The sequence below is a fragment of the Chiroxiphia lanceolata genome, chromosome 2 (genome assembly GCF_009829145.1).
Source record: "Chiroxiphia lanceolata isolate bChiLan1 chromosome 2, bChiLan1.pri, whole genome shotgun sequence".
In the NCBI taxonomy this organism is placed as follows: Eukaryota; Metazoa; Chordata; class Aves; order Passeriformes; family Pipridae; genus Chiroxiphia; species Chiroxiphia lanceolata.
Window position 1 is genome coordinate 65274073 of NC_045638.1, and position 18102 is coordinate 65292174.

The window sequence follows — 18102 nt, forward strand, 5'->3', positions numbered from 1 at the left end:
GTAGTACATGTTTTTTGTGAGGGTTAGAAGCAGCTTCAACCCTTGGAATGTATATGTACCTGAATCAAAAGAGTTACTGGACTGAGCGTATAAGGGACAGAGAAAATGAGATGAAACATCAGGTGTAATAATTTGGGACACAAAGTATGGAAGTATATATTTAATTAAGTCAGTTTAATATACCATTGTGTTCTCATGACCTGGACATCAATGAAAGACATAACTTATTAAGCAGTCTAATCCCAAAAAGGAATCTAAAACAAGACTCATTTTCTTGTGGTGTGGAAACATTGCTGTGTCTCACTCATGTGCTGAAAAGGGTCTAAAATTTAGATCTCCCACTTTCTGTGCAAGTACTCTGAACAGTAAGACATTCAATAAAATGCGTGGGCTGTTGGTAGCTTAAGTGACTTGCTTTAGATAGGAATTTGATATTTTGGTACTCTGCACTGATGGAAGTACTTACTGAAATTTCTGTTCAGGCATGAAGCTGTGTCCAGGCTTTTTATTAGGTGCCTCAGGTAGAGTACTTCTTCATTATATGGTCAGTGGGGATCAGTAAGTGATTCTGTAGTCTCCCAGAGTCTCGCTCAATTAGGCAGATACCATCTCCCCTTGAAAGCCTCAAGGCTCCTACATGTCTTCCATGGTTATATAAGGAACATAAGCACTTAAATGCCTGTTGTGTCTTTTTGGATCTGAATGCAAAGAAATCGTGAAGTCAACAATATATTTATGTAACTTCCCTGTTTTTAGCAAAGTGAAAACCACATCCAAACCAGGATTAACCATTACCGCACTGCATCTAAGTGGGTAGAGCAAGAATAACATTACATTGCCTAAGCTATTCCTGAATTAGTATTTACCTTTATAACTGTGCACACCATGCAATATCTTAAGTGAGCATTTATGACACATCAAGTTTTGGCTCCCTGTCCCTTCATATACAGAAGCACATCAATTTTACATGTAAGTACGGGAAAGACCTAGAACCAGGTAGCCCTTTGAGTAAATCAAATAATAAGGAGATTTTTAACTGTATTTGATCAGTGGACTCAAAGGATCGAATATCAGTGAAATTCATGTAGGTGAATTGGTTAATGCTCACATTAGAATCTCTTGATATCTGTAATTCTGTGTTTTCAGGACTCATAGTTCTATTGATATATTAATCAAAGGAATTTTTGTTTAAAGATTTGTGAGTGAGAGACAAGGGCTTTCATTTTGATGGTATTTAAAGTCCAAAGGTAAAAGTTGAATTTATACCTCCAATCAATAACGAACATCATGTACAGTACAGTATAACCAGAACTCTTTTTATTTGGTATATACTATTGTTTTAATACTTGGTTTGTTAAATCCATAAATGCAATAGCATTTTCAAGAACTGTGGGGGCTTTTGTTTGGTTGGTTGCTTGGTTTTTTATTATTATTTCTGTAATCTAACCATAAATATTTCAATTTTTAAATTATTTATGAAACTACTGATATACATATAATGGTTCCACACAATGGAAACTGTGTCAGTCTTTTATATTTTTAACGGTGTCACGTCAGGGCAAACAGGTAGTTTGACTGTCCAAGGTGCTACAGATCTTCTCAGCAGTCTTTTTTTTTTTTAAATTTTATTTTTGGTGAAAGGTTTATCTTTTTGCATTCTCATGGATACCAAGTGATGTTATTGGAGGAAAAACATCTGGATTACTCCTGTGGGATTTATACCTGACTTAAATAAGTGTTAGTTTTCATTTTGCATGAACTAAAAAGAATAGGAACAACAGGAATAAACAGGTAAAATACATGCATAATTGCAACATGTCAAACTGCAAGCAATTGAACAATTCCTCAATATGACTCTAAATTTCTGTCAGCTGCATCAATAGAAGCCTCGACATCTTCCAAACAAATAACTGTATCATGCTGCATATCAATTTGAAATACTTTCATGTTTGTCAGGATATCCTTAACTTAAAAAAAGGCAATACTTCCTTCATATATGTTATACTGACTCCTGAGGTTGAATTTTCATCATTTTTCCAGAGATCTCCTATTATTTCATTGATATCGGTACTTTCAGCAGAATTTAGAAAATGTTGCTGTCTTTGAGAGTACATTTGAATACAGAAACTGCCTCCTAGATTTTGGATAATCTGCTATTGTTTTGAAATATTGCTCATTAGGTATTCTTGTAAAGTTTTAACTTTCAAAAATAATATTGTTTGAAAGTTTAGGAATTTGAAGTCTCTGTATCTGAACTGCAGTTAGGTATTTTAGATGTAACCAAAACTTCCATAAATATAACTAATGTCAATTTGGTATTTTTTAAGAATCATGTATATTTTTCTGTGTATCCTCATTACGTGAGTTTTCTTACTGAAATCTGCATCTATCGTGAATAGAATATCATGGATGTGTCAGTACAGGGACTGAAAAACTGTGTGTATGTGTGTGTGTCTACTCACGTGGATCTTCCAGAACCTTCACGAATGTCACTAGGCATTTTTCTATATAGAACTGAAATGAGTACCCTTAACACAAGAATAGAAAAGGGGCAATGTCATGCTAAAATAAACTTTGTTACTCTCTCTCAAAACAATAAAATACACCTGCATTTCAGACAATGTTATGTGGAAAATGAAGATCGAAATACTGACTTGGTGTCATCATAGTACCACTCGTATCATCAGGGGTTTTCGTGACATTTTAAAAAAAGTTACAAATAACCTTCCAACAGCCATCAGAAGTTTAATTCCAAACTGTGTCTTCAACTGGCTTTGTGGACAAAAAACTACAATCACAATCAAGAACATTCAGAACAGCAGGAGGACAAAAAAATGTCATAAAATACATGTTCTGAGTTCTTTTGGAAAGACTAGAACCGCCAAAACTAAGAAAATCATGTCCATGTATTTCACTTTCTTATTTTAAAGACTTAAAAAAAGCCTAGTTGTGTTTTCTCTGATTCTAGAGATTAAAAGCAAACAAACATCATCTTGTTTATTTTATTTTAATGACAGAAGTTAAATTCATACCAAAGAGACAGAAAAATAGAGAGCAAGGATAAAGAACAAAGACAACTGATCATCAGAAAGTGGCCAAGGAGGCTATGAACTTATGCTATAACAGTAACATAAGTATAAAGGACTGATTCAACCAAAATCTTCTTTCCAATGACCACTGTGCAATTGCCTTAGGACAGTAATTGTCTTTCATACGACATTTGTGAAGGATGATAAGATAAATAACCACAACCACGTTAAACAATGGGAAACAGATTGTCATCAAGAGAACAAATGGTCCTTCTATTTTTGCACCATTTCATTATAAACTAAAGCAAGTCACGTACTTACTGAATACATTGGATTAATGCTGTTCATCCATCTATCCGTTTGCATATTGATATATAGATGTAGAGATATAAAAATATTGATAATATTTAATGTTCTGTTCATACAAAAATATGAGACATGATACTATGATTTATCTTTTTTGGAGCTAAACAGCAGTGAACAAAGATGACTCTAGAATAGAATAGAATAGAATATTTTCATTTGGAAGGGATCTACAACAGTCATCTAGTCCAACCACCTGACCATTTCAGGGTTGACTAAAAATTGAAGCCTGCTTTTTAAGGGCATTGTCCAAATACCTCTTAAACAGTGACAGGCCTGGGACATCAAATACCTCTCTAGGAAGCTTATTCCAGCATTTGGCCAGCCCTTGGTAAAGAAACGCTTCCTCATGTCCAGTCTGAAACTTCTATGACACAGTTTTGTTCCCAAAAATCTGTGCTATTAATTTTTTTCATTTAATGGGTATACTGCAGGCAGGTGAGGTATACAGCCCTAATGATCCCGTGAACAGATCCTTCTTCAGTTCCTTGCATTGCAAATGGTCATGCATGAGACAATGCCCTACTTATCTCCCACACCTATTATTGGAGATAAATGGTGGATCTGCATAACAATGATACTTGCATTAATCATTAAAGTCATTACTTTCCTGACTTGCTATTAATAAGGAAATTCTCTTGCCTGTAAAATCTTGTCTCTTGCTCATACAGCTCAACAGCTAAAGATGATTAGATAAGCATAATAGCCCAGTTCATTCAAACTCAAGATGATACTCAATAAACATAATGTATCTCATCAGCCAGTGCTACAGTTGTGGCATTCCATTCAATTTTCCAGATTCCCATCTCTGCTCAGACAAGGTTTTTCCACCTTTCTTTCTCTATCTATGTAGCAGAAACTCACAATTTATCTAGTGGTTTAATTTAGCCTTGGCTAATAGCTAAACGCTCACTCAGGTGGTCACTCCTCAGCATGACGAGTAGAGTAAATAGGATTAGAAAGCTTCTGGGTCAACATAAAGACAGAGAAGTCACTTACTAATCACTGTTTTGACTAAAACACACTTGTCATTGGGGAAAATTAATTTAACTTACTGGCAATTCAAGAGATTTGGATAGCAAGAAATGTGACAACTGTCACAGAATCATAAAATGATTTAGTTTGGAAGTGACTTCTAAAGATCCAACACCCCCTGCCATGGACTGGGACACCTTCCTCTAGACCCAGTTGCTCAAATCCCCATCCAACTTGGCCTTGAACTTTCAGGGATGGCGTAACCACAACTTCTCTGGGCAAACTGTTCCAGTGCCTTACCACCCTCACAGTAAAGAATTTCTTCCAAGCATCTAGTTTAAATCTACTCTTTGTCAGTTTTTGTCCTATCACTATCTGTTTAAAAAGTCTGTCTCCATCTTTCTTATAGGCCCCCTATAAGAGAGTAAGTCATATGAGGTTGTTTAGCCTGGACTAAAGTAGGCTCAGGAGAGACCTTTTCTCTCTCTACAACTACATGAAAGGAGGTTGTAGCCAGGTGGGAATCAGATGCTTCTCCCAGGCAACAAGCATCAGGATGAGAGGACATAGCCTCAAGCTGCACCAGGGAAGGTTCAGGTAGGACATTGGGAAGAATTTCTTCATGGAAAGGGTTGTAAAGCATTGGAGTGGATTACCCAGGGAGGTGGTGGAGTCACCATCCCTGAAGGTGTTCAAGGAATAACTGGATGTGGCACTTAGTGCTATGGTCTAGTTGACAAGGTGATGATTGGTGAAAGGTTGGACTCAATGATCTTGGAGGTCTTTTCCAATTTTAATGATTCTGTGATTCTGTATGTACTGTCAAGCCGTTTTTGATTACTATTCATGATCACAGCTTTAATATTTATCCTACATGCATGCATACATGCACAGCTTTGTGTATGTTACAAATATTCCTTAAAAAAAAAATCAGAATTTAACCCTGAAATAGTTAAGTTATCTTTATGGTTTAAAATATTTGTACAAGTTAAATTCAAAACATTTAACTTTTAATCCTTAACATTAAAGAGATACGTTTAATGTGCTGCCACTGGTGAAGAAAAGGAGGTTTTTCTCTTTGTCTGGAATCACATTATCAGTTTGGTAACATGGAGTTCAGTTCAGAAATTGGAAATAATTATAGTATTTTGTTACATATCCTTATTATTTTCAATATTTTCAATATTCACAGCAATGTACAGTAAGGTAAGAATTCTAGTTCACTCTTCTAGCGACAAAGAGCTTAAATACTTTAAGCTAGCATTACTCAGAAGAGCTTCATGTATCTAATTGCCAAACACCAGAGTGTACTCACCTTGAGATTATTCTAGGGTGAACATCAAAGTTATTTCTGGTCTCAGATAAGCTTGCATCCTTAACTGATTATTACCATAAGCTTTTGAACATGGAAACAGTGCTGAAATCTCAAGGCAACAGACTTGATAAAGCATATATTTGTTTCTTAACTTTATCCAGGTTGGAAATGAAACCTTTCCACTACCCCTTAGCAGTTTTTTTATCCATTTCTAACAGAGAAATACATAAAACTGAGGAAAAAAAATATAGTACTACAGAAGTATTTTGGTCCTGGAAGCAGGCAAGAGAGGTGAAGTGAAAGGTGGGGGGCTGGGGGCAGGTTGTGAGCAATTGGTAGAAGCTACTGACTGGAGTTCTAGCACATAAAACGTATGCAACAGATTCAGAATAATGGCACTCCCTGTTCAGATTCACACAAAGATAGTACCAGAAGGTATAGCTATGCTCGCATATATACCTCATTGCATAGCTATGAAAGTATAAAACTTACGAAGCCTTCCACTAAACCTCGTTGCAGTCTGAAATTCAGATACCAACAGAAAAGGAGCTGCTACGATGAAATAGGAAACCTTGGGCCATAGAGGCTGGGGAAAAAAACACCATCTGAAAGATCAGACAAGATCCATTGTCCTGATCTCCCCCCACAGGATGTAGAGAAACTTTGCATGATGCTATCAGATATCCCCTTGTTTTCTCCCTCCCTGTCTAAATCCTTCTTTTGGGTAAAAGCTTATCACTCTTCTCTAATGTAACCCTGCTTACCGGAAATATCAAACCTTTTTCCCCAAAATGTAAATACTGTCCGAGAAATGTAAAATCATTTTTCCCTTATGTCACCCCTGTTACTGCAAACGCTGATTGTAGAAACCCCTGTTTGGAATAACCCTGCCTCCTCATTAGCATGTAAGCCCCCAAGACCCTTAAATAGCACTTGTATGTTCAATAAATCATGCCAGTTTTTTGCCTCTATATGTGAGATCATATTAGCTTTATTGGACATTTACAAAACCTGAACCAAGTTGGTGTGGTTTTTCAAGACTTTGTGCTATCATAGTAATCATATCAATATACCACTGCAATTTAGAGAAAACTAAGTCAGAGTTTCAACCTATCAGCACAGGAACTAGCCATTTAATATACTGTCAGGTTGAAAAAACTCTTTTGTGATGTAAAGTATTTTGTCCAGAGAGTTTTGAGATGTAAAGTGTTTTTTTCTAGAGAGATAAGCTTCTTGACTTGATATTTTTGTGTCTAAAGACTTCTAAATTTAAAGTCAGTCTAAGAAAGATATGTCCTTTAAAAATGTAAAACTATGTTTTATAAAAGGAAAATTAACTTTGGTTTAACACTGATGAAACTCAAAGCAATTGTCTGTGGTACCAAGTTGTCTTGTAGAATTATGCTGTCCCTTAATTACTGCTCAGTCTTGCTTTGTTTGTTATTATGTTTTTTGAAACAATTTTGGAGCACTCTAAAAAGTCTCCTGGAATGTTTTCACTCTTAAAAGCTGGTCAATATGCAGGAAATGTTCATCATCCTAAGCATGATACAAGAGATGAAAAATATAACAAATTTGGGGTCAGCTAGTCAGGCCACTCACCTGCAACACGATAAGTACCAGAGTATTCTCATTGTCCTACTCTTCTCCTATGGTGAGCAGGCAGACAGCAGCTTTCTGACAGCACTTGAATTATGTAAATGCACTTGTGCAGAAGCCTAAGGTTAGTCATCTACAAATAAATTCCAAGGCTACACTTATGTTGTGGTGACAAGAGCAAGGGTTACTTGCATTTTTCAACCAAACACAGAGTTTAGGTTCCTAATAGTCTTTTCTAGATCTCATATCTCATTTTAATTTTTCTAATGTATGCATAGGACTTTTTTTTCAAATGGAAGAAAAACTAGAAGAGTCTTTTAAAAGTTAATAGTGTTAAATAATAATAATAATAATAATAAACCATCCGTACAACTATATCTTAAGGTAAAATATGTTAATGTTAGGGCCTGTCTCCTATTTGTAATACCAAGTTTAAACTAAAGATAGTCTTCTTAATTTTCAGTCAAAGAACTTCTGAATAATTATATTTTTTCAATATTTTCTTTCTGATAGTATTGTGGATTATATTTATCCTCAATGTAATATCATTTTTGTAGATTTTTTTCATTCTTTGTTTGACATAATGCCATTTAGCTATGACATTTCCTGACATTTCCTGATTTCAGTGCCACAGAAGAATTTCAATTTATTAGTAGTAAGAACTCCTGCATCTCCAGCAAGCCTTGTCATTACTATGCTTTATTTCATATCTCCTCTATAGTAATACTTTTATTTTATGCAAATCAAATTAAATAACTTATTTTTTTAAGGTGTCTTAACAATGAATCTGATAATTATAGTTGCAAATTTTATAAGCCTCTAGAAGAAGACACCCTTCTGCTACTGAACATCAGTGAAGATGTGAGATCCTAATTCTTTCAGGTGCTTCAAAAATAGTTTCATTTTAAGGTTACTTTACAGTAACTGATTTGTGTTCTTTCAGACTTTTAATTTACTCTGCCAAGAAACTTATACAACTCATAACTGTGAAAATTTACTGAACTAAATTACAAGAAAGTATATATCACTCCTAAGACCCCTAATATATAAACTTTAATGCTTGTTAAACACCAAAAAAATGTAAAAGGTTTTTAAACTTCTTTTAGACTTAAGAATTCCATATATTTTAATATTTTATCTTCTATGCCCTAGACTTTTTTCTACCAATCAGCTTATAGTTGTGATGATTACATTCTGCTCCATACTTTGGTCTTTTTCCAGACAGCGTGAGTCCTGTGGGATGCATCAAAGAAAGCCATTAGCGCACTTATTGGTGTAAAACTTGCATGATGCCATAAATCTTTTAACAAGTGGATTTGGAAGATGTTTTTGTGAAGGTTATGCGTGTAAGGTAAGCTACATTACATGAGCCTTCAATGTGTGCCTTCAACATTACACTTTCTGACATTTAATAAAACAGTGATTGTAAAGAGCCCCATCCTCAGAGGCCTTGTTATGCCAGCACTAGTGCAGAGGGAATACTCTCGGACTGTCTCCTGTGTTTTAGTTGTAAAAGAATATTTTTTATTTTCCTGAGCTATCTAATAAAACCTGATTCTTTAGAAGATTTTGCTTTTTATCCTTGCGGGTTTTAATAAAGTAGTATTTTACCGCATACATAAAACCAAGGATTTAACTTAGAGAAGATTGCATATAAATGCACAGATTTTCCAAAGTAAAATAAATTGTTTATAGCTAATTTATGTTATAAAATTTTATTGTTCTACTCTTGTCAGTCTATAAAAATTTCATACATCATTTATGAAAGTCCAATGTCTTGGATTTTTGAAGAATAAAAAGTGTATGTTCTTATATCTACTGGACTCTTTCTCATTTTGTAACTAAATCAAATGATGCCATGGTAAAGTGAAATTATGTCAGTTCTTTTTAATTAACATCTAGATTCAGAAATCTGGAAATAAAACTGAAAGATGAAGGCTTTTTACTATTGTCCACTCAGGGGAATTGAATTGCAGTGTTAATATAATGCCCACTGGATGTTAGTGGATATTGGTAGCACTCTAGAGTTTTCAGAGCTTCCACTTTTTACAAGATAATTAAGTCTTGCCTTCATTTCTCTTTCACCTCTGCAAAGCAAAACTAGAAAAACAAGATGGTTATCACCTAAATATATTAGGAACCTATCATCACTTCAAAGAGCCTAATAACGCATTAGTGTTCTAGTTTGGATCAGGATGCACTTCTTAAGCAAGGCTCCCAATCACCTCCATGTACTGAGTCCTGACTGATTTCAACGTGTGGTTTCAGAGTAGTAGAAATTCCTGCTGTCCTGCTGTCTAAAACTAAATGGGAAGCTGCACTCCCTAAACATAGCTATGGTGCTGCATCCACTGATGGGCATTCAGTCCACTGGCCCCAGCTCAGGCTTTTTCCTCATAAAATCTCTGAAATATGTGTCCTGGGGACATCTGGTACTCAAGTCAACTGTTCTACTCAGCAGATCTGTTGTTATTTTGTTACCCTATCTATTAATTTTCCTCTGGTCTCCTGTGACCAGAGTCACTAGCTTCAAACTGCACTTCTACTGGCAGGGGATGGCCTACACCACATAACCCCACCTCTGGGGTTACTAAGATTATCTGATTGATTTTTCTGGCTATAAAAAGGAGGTGGCCAGTTGATTTAGACTATGCAGCTACTGGTGTCTAGAGCTGGGTGAGATAGAACCAGACCAGAAGATTAAGTAAAATTTAACTGAATTACTACTTTACTATTCAATAAAGTATGTGCAAACCACAATCTGAACTGGTACTTTCCTTGAATCAAGTCTCAAACACGTTGGAAATAACATTTTAACTCTACAGTCAGAGTCGTCTGGGAAGATGTCTGTACATTGTTGTAACAAATATTAAAATTATTAAGGGAGAAGAATGCTTCTTGTAAAATATTAATTAAACTTTGGATCAGCTACAGTTTGACAACACCATCTATAAAGTTCCATTATATAAGTATTTCTCAATCTTTCTTCACAAATTCACCTCTTGAAGACCACTGATCTGTTTAGACTCCCTAAAATATAACAGATATTATGTAGGTATAATTATGTAGATAGAGGTTATCAGGCTATTAGTTTTCTGGATCATTGTGAATATAACTATAAGCATGTTTGCTAGTTGCAGGCTGTAAGGAGACACAGCAGGATGAAGAAGAAATAAAAATTGAAAGGATGCCTTAGGGCAATTTCAGGATTTTAAATGAAGCAAAACTTCAGTAACATTTCCAAGGGCCAGTTAAAAAGATTATATTTAACAGGATTAGCACTGTCAGCATACACAAGCCAGCATTTCAGTATTTAACTTTTCAAAGCTTATACTTCGAAGTTCAGAAAAAAACCCAGCCCAACCAAACAAAACCAAACAAGAAATACAGAGTGATTAAGAGGAAATATTACCTTAATCAGTTCAAAGACCTGATCTTTACCATTAAATAGAAAAGGTCTTCCAATCTTTAAAAATCCTGTGATATCATGGTGTCAGAAGAAGTCGTCCTGGAAGGATATACTAGAATATTGCCAGTTTTTATTTCTAAAAATATGTTATGAATAATATTTAAAGGAATGGTCACTGTTAGTTGGTCTTGACGAAACAAATCAACTATTTGATTTTTATATCAACCAATGGTCAAAATGGCTAAAGTGAAATATTATATCAAACCTTTAGAAATGTAGAAAGTCTTCATATATTTAGAGATATTATGATCAAGATATAGGAGGAGAAATGAGGCAATTAATTTAAAGAATCATCTGGGTTCTGAATGACTGCTGTTGTGGAATATTCCAGATCAAAAATTATAAAAACCAGAATTCTGAGCTGCAACTTTCAGTTAAAAAAACCCGCAAAAGCACAGCTGCGTTAAACAAGATTGATAGTACTCAAAGAAATGATGGTATGTTAATATTTCTTTTTCTGGAATGAAGACACTGTTCCTTGATTCCTTGACCTGCTTTGATATTTACTTTGAGATTCTCACTGAAAATTGCTAAATATTACACTAACAGGTATAGTTTCATTTTAATCTCATTCATTTCACTGACTTATCAAGGGTATAATTAAAAATCTTTCCATGTTTGATGACATTTTCTAATTGTTTGTTTTATGCTTGTTTTAGCTGGGAAATGTGTTTTCCCTGTCTTCTCTGTTCAGACTGACATTTTATCTACTAACTAAATATTTGTTTTTAATACTTGCAAGATCACTTCTACACTTTTGCTTTTTCCACACCTTGAAAAACCAAAAATCTTTAATGATTTTCACTTTTCATCCTGTTCTTTTAGTAACTGCATAATGAAAATTCTTTACCTGAATGCAGTAGATTAAAAATAATTTTCTGCCTTTAAGCATATTTTCAAAAATATTTTATCATACTTAATAAATACGTTAACTAGCAGATAGTCAATGCTGCTCCTATGTTACTTATTAATTCAGAACTGATAGGTCCAACCAGCTAATATTGTAGAAATATAAACCACTCATTCAGATTTCTCAGTTTTATTTCAGTACAGATTATGTATTTACAAACATAAAATAACATGCAGAAAAAAATTATTATCCTTGGAGAGATTGACTGGATAGAAAAATATCAAGGACTCTGCTCTTAGCATAGTTTAATTTTAGGTAATACTGCAAGGAGCAGGGAGCTGGACTTGGTGAACCCTATGGGTCCCTTACAAGAGAGGTTCGGAGAGGAGAGGTTCAGAGAGGTTCGGAGGGGTTTGGAGAGGTTTGGAGAGGTTCGGAGAGGTTTGGAGAGGTTCGGAGAGGAGAGGTTCGGAGAGGTTCAGAGAGGTTCGGAGAGGTTCGGTTCGGAGAGGTTCGGAGAGGTTCGGTTCGATTTGGAGAGGAGAGGAGAGGAGAGGAGAGGAGAGGAAGGAAGGAAGGAAGGAAGGAAGGAAGGAAGGAAGGAAGGAAGGAAGGAAGGAAGGAAAAAGAAAGTCTGAGTTTGTAGTAGAGCTGTTCTTAATTCACCAGCTCAAGCAACTGAACTTTGTAAATAAGCTCTGAAGAAAAAAGAGAAAGAGATTCTAGATTTACCTCTCTTGTTCTCTTCTTTTTTGTATTCTGTTTACTTCTCAGTGATTTCTTGGGATTCTTTTCATACTATAGAATTACAGAACATGAATGCAAATGTAGATATTCAAAGATATTAATACATAATTCATACAAAAAAGAACTGAACTTTCAGTTCAGTTCATTTCAGTATAGAAATGGCAAAATATTAATACTGCAAAGTAAAGTGATGACAAGCTAATAAGTGTCAGTATTACAAATTTCTTTGCAATCTTAATCTCGATGCACTACATTTCAGTCTTTAATTCTATAGTGTCCAAATACATCACAAATATTCATGAAATTATTTTCATGTGGTGAAGGGATTTCATTAGCCAGAGTTCTCATGTAAGAAATTAATACATTTACATATTCATGTGCAAAAAAATGCATAAGGATGGGAAGAAATCTCTCTTAGTCTATCATCTTTCACTGAAGTCTAGTTTTGTTCATATTTGTTCATATTTTGTTCTAGTTGTTGACAAACAACTAGACTGGAGTGATGTATGTTCATTTCATTACAACCTAATCAAATCTGAGCAACCATGACATATTCAATGTGTTTCTTATTTTGGCCACTATTGAATAACCCAGAGGAAGTTAAAAAAAAAAAAAGGCAAATCATTGGTCACTTGCATGGACAAGTAGTCCGATCAACTTGCTTACCAACACAAGAAGCAAAAAATGGAGAACATTTATATAGAATTCAGTTACTGCACATACTTATGTAAAAAATACTTGGTGCTTATTAAGTGTTTTTCTTTTCACCTCTACTGAAATTATCCCTTAGAAGTGCATAATTAGAGGATGTGAATAAGAATTTCCCATATGTTGACTTTATTTTTTCTCTAATATTTATCGACCAAAAGACAAACTGAAACTGTCCAGGTTATGATGATATGGTGCAACATAGCATGACAACCTCTTGTTCTCACATTGATCATTACTTTTTTGTCCTATAAAATACCTAGGAAGGAGACCTTTTCCTTTAATTTTCCCCCATATGATCCAATGTTCTCCTGCTTAGAACTTCTCCTTGGGATATGATGACTTGGTTCAAATTCCTCATTTAAACCAAATCAGACTGAAGTTCTGAACACAAGACTCCATTTTACCAAGGTGACTGGCACAGATTTCTTTGTTTATGTGGGACTGTATGTATTTCTGTACATGCATATGTGTGATGCAAAAATTTATAATCATTTTTGCAGAAGGGGAGAGGGAGACAGAGAAATGAAGAGATATAACTTGCATTAATTGCTCCAAGAAAGTAAAACTAAAAATAAAAATATTAACACAGATCCTCGCGCTTTTCTTATTTAGATGAAATGCATAAATACCTCTTCCTATTCTGTTCTTTTTGCCAAACCATTCCTTCAAAATGTCTTTGCTGCTCATTTTAGACTGCTTCATCCCGGATCTGTTGAACCCCATTCTGAGATATGTACCTCTTCCCACATCCTGTTAAACATGCCTAAAGTATTGATTCCTCTAGCACTTAAGAATGTAGGTTTCTTTTTTTTGACATGATAGCTTTCCTCTATCATTTTGTGTACTGCTTTGTAATTGTTTAGATGCTAAGCATAGACTTGTTATAGATTTACATTATATAAGATCATTTTTCTTCTTTTCTGACCTTCTTTGAAAAGTTGTCCCTTGCAGTATATTTGTCAGTGTCTTTTCTGACTTACTTGTCTGGCAATCTGTCCCTTGGCATTCTTATAACATCTGTCATGAGTGTCTACTTGCACCATTCTCCAAGTCCTTCATTTGTTGCCTTGTCTGTTCACAGTAATTGCCACATTCATCATAGGTACTTCTTTTGAAGCAGAAACAATTTCATTCCCTGATGTTGCATTTAATGTCTTCTTTGTAGTTCTTTGTATTTTATTCCTTTTCTGTTTTGTGAAATCTCTACACTCAGTAAACATATATACAAGTAGTGCAAAAACCAAATTTTATCACTTCCTTCACATGCTGAGATACTCATCGTTACATAAGTAAAGAATTCACATCTCTATCACAATTTGCAGATATACAAGAGGTGCTGTCTTGCACCTGCTTCAAAATAATGTGAACCAGAAATTGAAGCTGCAATTAACTGCAATGATGCAGTGAAAAGTATAGGTTGGTACTGCACAGAAGTATAACAGAAGGAGCAAAAGGTACATTCACTCAAAAGTACAAATCATGATATTTCAGTTCTCTTTTCATCCTGAGCCTTATGGATGCCAGTGTCCCTGTCTGTAAGAGAACAGTGGGGAATATGGGATAATGTGTTGGAATCCTATATTTTTTAAAGAACGTTTGCCAAATACTCAGTGAGAAAACCAACCTTTGACAATATTTCTTACATGAGAAAATATATTTTTGTTAAGTATGTGACTTCGGTTTACAGCACCCTCTCAGACACATCTAACTGCCAAGCAGATAAGCCTGTCACACTGTTCTGTCTAGAGATATCTTATTTCCTCTTTTAGTAACAGATTGAAGAATCATGCAATAAATAAATTAAACAATGAGCTTACTCCAGTGTGATTCCTTCACAGCTTTCCTAGTAGATCTGACATTGACAGTTATGAAGGTAGATGAAATTAGTAAGCACAGAAGGGGCTTGGGAATGTATTACCTTTTAAAAGCCGACTAATTCCTTACTCTAAGCATCACATCATATTAGACTATGATTATGTGTTGGCATGACATCAATATGTAATGGGATAGCATTATTTTGGATGAATCTATTGTATGAATGGCCACATAACACTTAAGTAACATTGTCATTTGTTAAATTCCCAATTCTTGGGAATTTTGACCCTATTTTTGAAAACTTTTTGTACATTCACATTTGATTTCTTTTTTCTGTTTCATGTTGCATTTCTATGGACTGCAAAAATAAGAATAAAATATAGAGACTAAACTGTAGTTTAGTTTTTTAATTGCATTAGTATTTTAATTTTGTTCTTAAATATATAACTCATGGTATTTATTTTTACCCAGTTTTTAATGAATAATGATCTTTTCAATACTAATACCCTTACCAAGGCTCAAAATGCTAGTCTGAACTAGAGCTCGCCACGATGTTCAAAGGCTTTCCAGTCTAACTCAAATGTAACACCAAGAGACTTTCTTCACTGAAAGATACACTTTACATGAACTTCATAATTCTTACCTTAGGATCACAGTCTGTATTTTTGGCATGAATAATTTTTTTTTTATCCCACATAAAAAATTGTTTAGCTCTCTAGCAAATATATTTTTATTCCCATTAGTGCATGCAAGTTCACTTACACATTATACACATTTATTTTCCTTATAGAAAACTAAACTACAACCAGAAACTGGATCTGTGAGTGAATTATTCAGACAGTAACTCATTCAAATATTTCAACTAAGAGTTGGAGACGGAAAGATGCTCAGTGCAGACCAGAATATGTTTTCTGTTTTCTTCTCAGTGTTTGTTATTTTTAACCAGTCCCCAAAGTGCAGTTATTATTTCACTAATAATTCCATAATAATATTCCAGGACTTGTTTAGTTTGTCAGCATTCTTCACCGTTAAACTTCTTAGACTAGAACATATACATTTCACCTGTGTAATTACCTAATTTCATTCTACTGTAATGCCCATGTGTTTGTAGTGTGTGGTAAAAAAATTGATAGTCTGGACACAGAAAATCCCAGTTTTTAAATAGAAATTTCTGCAAACAAACCATATTGCCTCACCTTATATAAAACTTAGCTGCAGAGATACCTTTTCAAGTCACTGTATAATTCAATGGGTGATGTACCACTTTATTTGCTTACTCTTTCAATAATAAAGTAATACCACATGCAGCACTAACTCTTTGTAAAATGAATTGGTGGTCTCAGGCAAATGTCCACAACTCAAAGTCTGCTGAACAGCAATCAGACAATAATGACTTTTTGGTAAGTAGTTAATGATGCAGGGGTTTAGAGGGCCCATACCTGATTAAGTGTGCAGGGTGGATGGTGTGCAGTTAATGTAATGTAAAGTAATGATAGAGTAAGTAGAATAAGAATAAATAGCTTAGTTGCCACATTGTAGGTTGAATGGGAAATTCAACTGGCATGTAGAGGCCTAAGAGTTCATAGCAGATGGCCTACAATGTGAACCTCTGAGTATTTATTTTCTATACTCACCAAAGTTATGCTTCCACTTTTATATTCATTTTTCTCTTTTTAAAATGGAATACTTGTTCTCCAGTCCAGTTCACAAAGATTATCTCATTCTTAAAATGTATATATCTATAATTCAGGGTTGTTTATTTTTTTTTCATGACATTACCCAGGCTTTTGGGTAACTTTTAGGTTAAACATAACCATTATTTCTACTCTACCACTTTAGGCAGAAATCTGAAAGGAAAGTTCATGGGACGGTCTTACTGGGTAAATGATTCTCCTTTAAGATTAACCATTCTTCTGTCTGTTGCAAAATATAATGTAAAAAATAAAGTACAGAGACAATACATTCAAAACTGATTTTAAAAGGACACATACCTTTTATTAAAAGGAAAAAAACCCACAAACTTAAGCAGTATATAAAGACAAAAGATGCTTCTTTATTAAACAAAATGAAACAAAGTATTTAATTTCAGTAACTGAGAAAGCAATGAGAAGAAAACACTAACTATTCTCAGAAGAGTTCAAACACTCAACATAAATTAAACCTACCTAACTCTTAAAGGGTTTACTGAGCTCAACTAAGAATTGTTTTAACCTTTCTCTTTCTGATTGCTTTGCTCTTTTGTGTAGTTAAACAATATTTCACCAAAAGGCATATTTCCTTTCCTTATTCAGAGGGAGCTCCCGTGATCTTTCAATGAGAACTGTCCCTTAAGATTGCTTTTGTTTGTTTCACAGAATGTACTGAATTGGAAGGGACCCACAAGGATCATCAAGTCCAACTCTAAAGTACATGGCCCATATGGGAATCAGACTTGTGACCTCAGTGTTATTAGCATCATGTTCTAAGCAACTGAGCTAATCTCAGGATCTTTGAAGAAGCTCTAATGTGTCAGTACATCCTTCAACTGATCATAGATTCCAAAGGCAAGAAGCTCTATAACACTAGTCTTGGGCTCTGATGTGGAGTGAGGTGCAGAACAAGAGATGCTGCAATCCCATTCAAAAAAGGAAGGTATTTCAGCCTGAGAACAACACAAACATATGGCATTTGAAAGAAATAGTCAAAAGAGATCAGGATCCAGTTAATTTCTGACTGAAAAACAATCTTTAATATTACTTCATATACAGCAACATATATTAATTTGCTCATGCACTTCAAGACTGTAAAAATCTCGCCTGCTGATGATTGCAGGAAAGGATCACATGGTGTTAATCACAACCAGGCTTAGCAGCAAAATATTTGAAATTATTGAATGTATCATCACATCCTTCTCCTACCATGGATCTTTTCCCCTCTATTTTTTAGCTATTTAAACTGTTCAATTATTAAAGTATGCCAGAAAATACTAAAATATTAAGTGTAATTCCATTTTGTTTATAGAGAAATTGTTTAAATTGTTTCATTGTTTAAATAATGAATGGGTGATCAGAGGGGTGCTGTTTTAAGGGGAAGAATTTTATAAACACAGTCTAAGAAATACTTTCTTTAAAGCAGATGTAATATTTTTACTCATTATTAAAAAAAAGAAAACCAACCCACATGTAAATTATGTACAAAAATATAAATGCAAGAACAGGTTTCTACATCTTCACATTGAACAAATAGAGAC

At 34.5% G+C, this 18102-nt stretch overlaps 1 long non-coding RNA gene across 1 annotated transcript; it reads right to left on the reverse strand.

Moving 5' to 3' along the window:
- Window positions 1–10723: 10723 nt before the first annotated feature.
- LOC116782823 lies at window positions 10724–14257 on the reverse strand. Its single transcript, XR_004355366.1, has 3 exons — window positions 14039–14257; window positions 12333–12398; window positions 10724–10826 (listed from the first exon to the last, which is right to left on the reverse strand). It is a non-coding gene; the product is annotated as an uncharacterized LOC116782823 (long non-coding RNA).
- Window positions 14258–18102: the final 3845 nt, after the last annotated feature.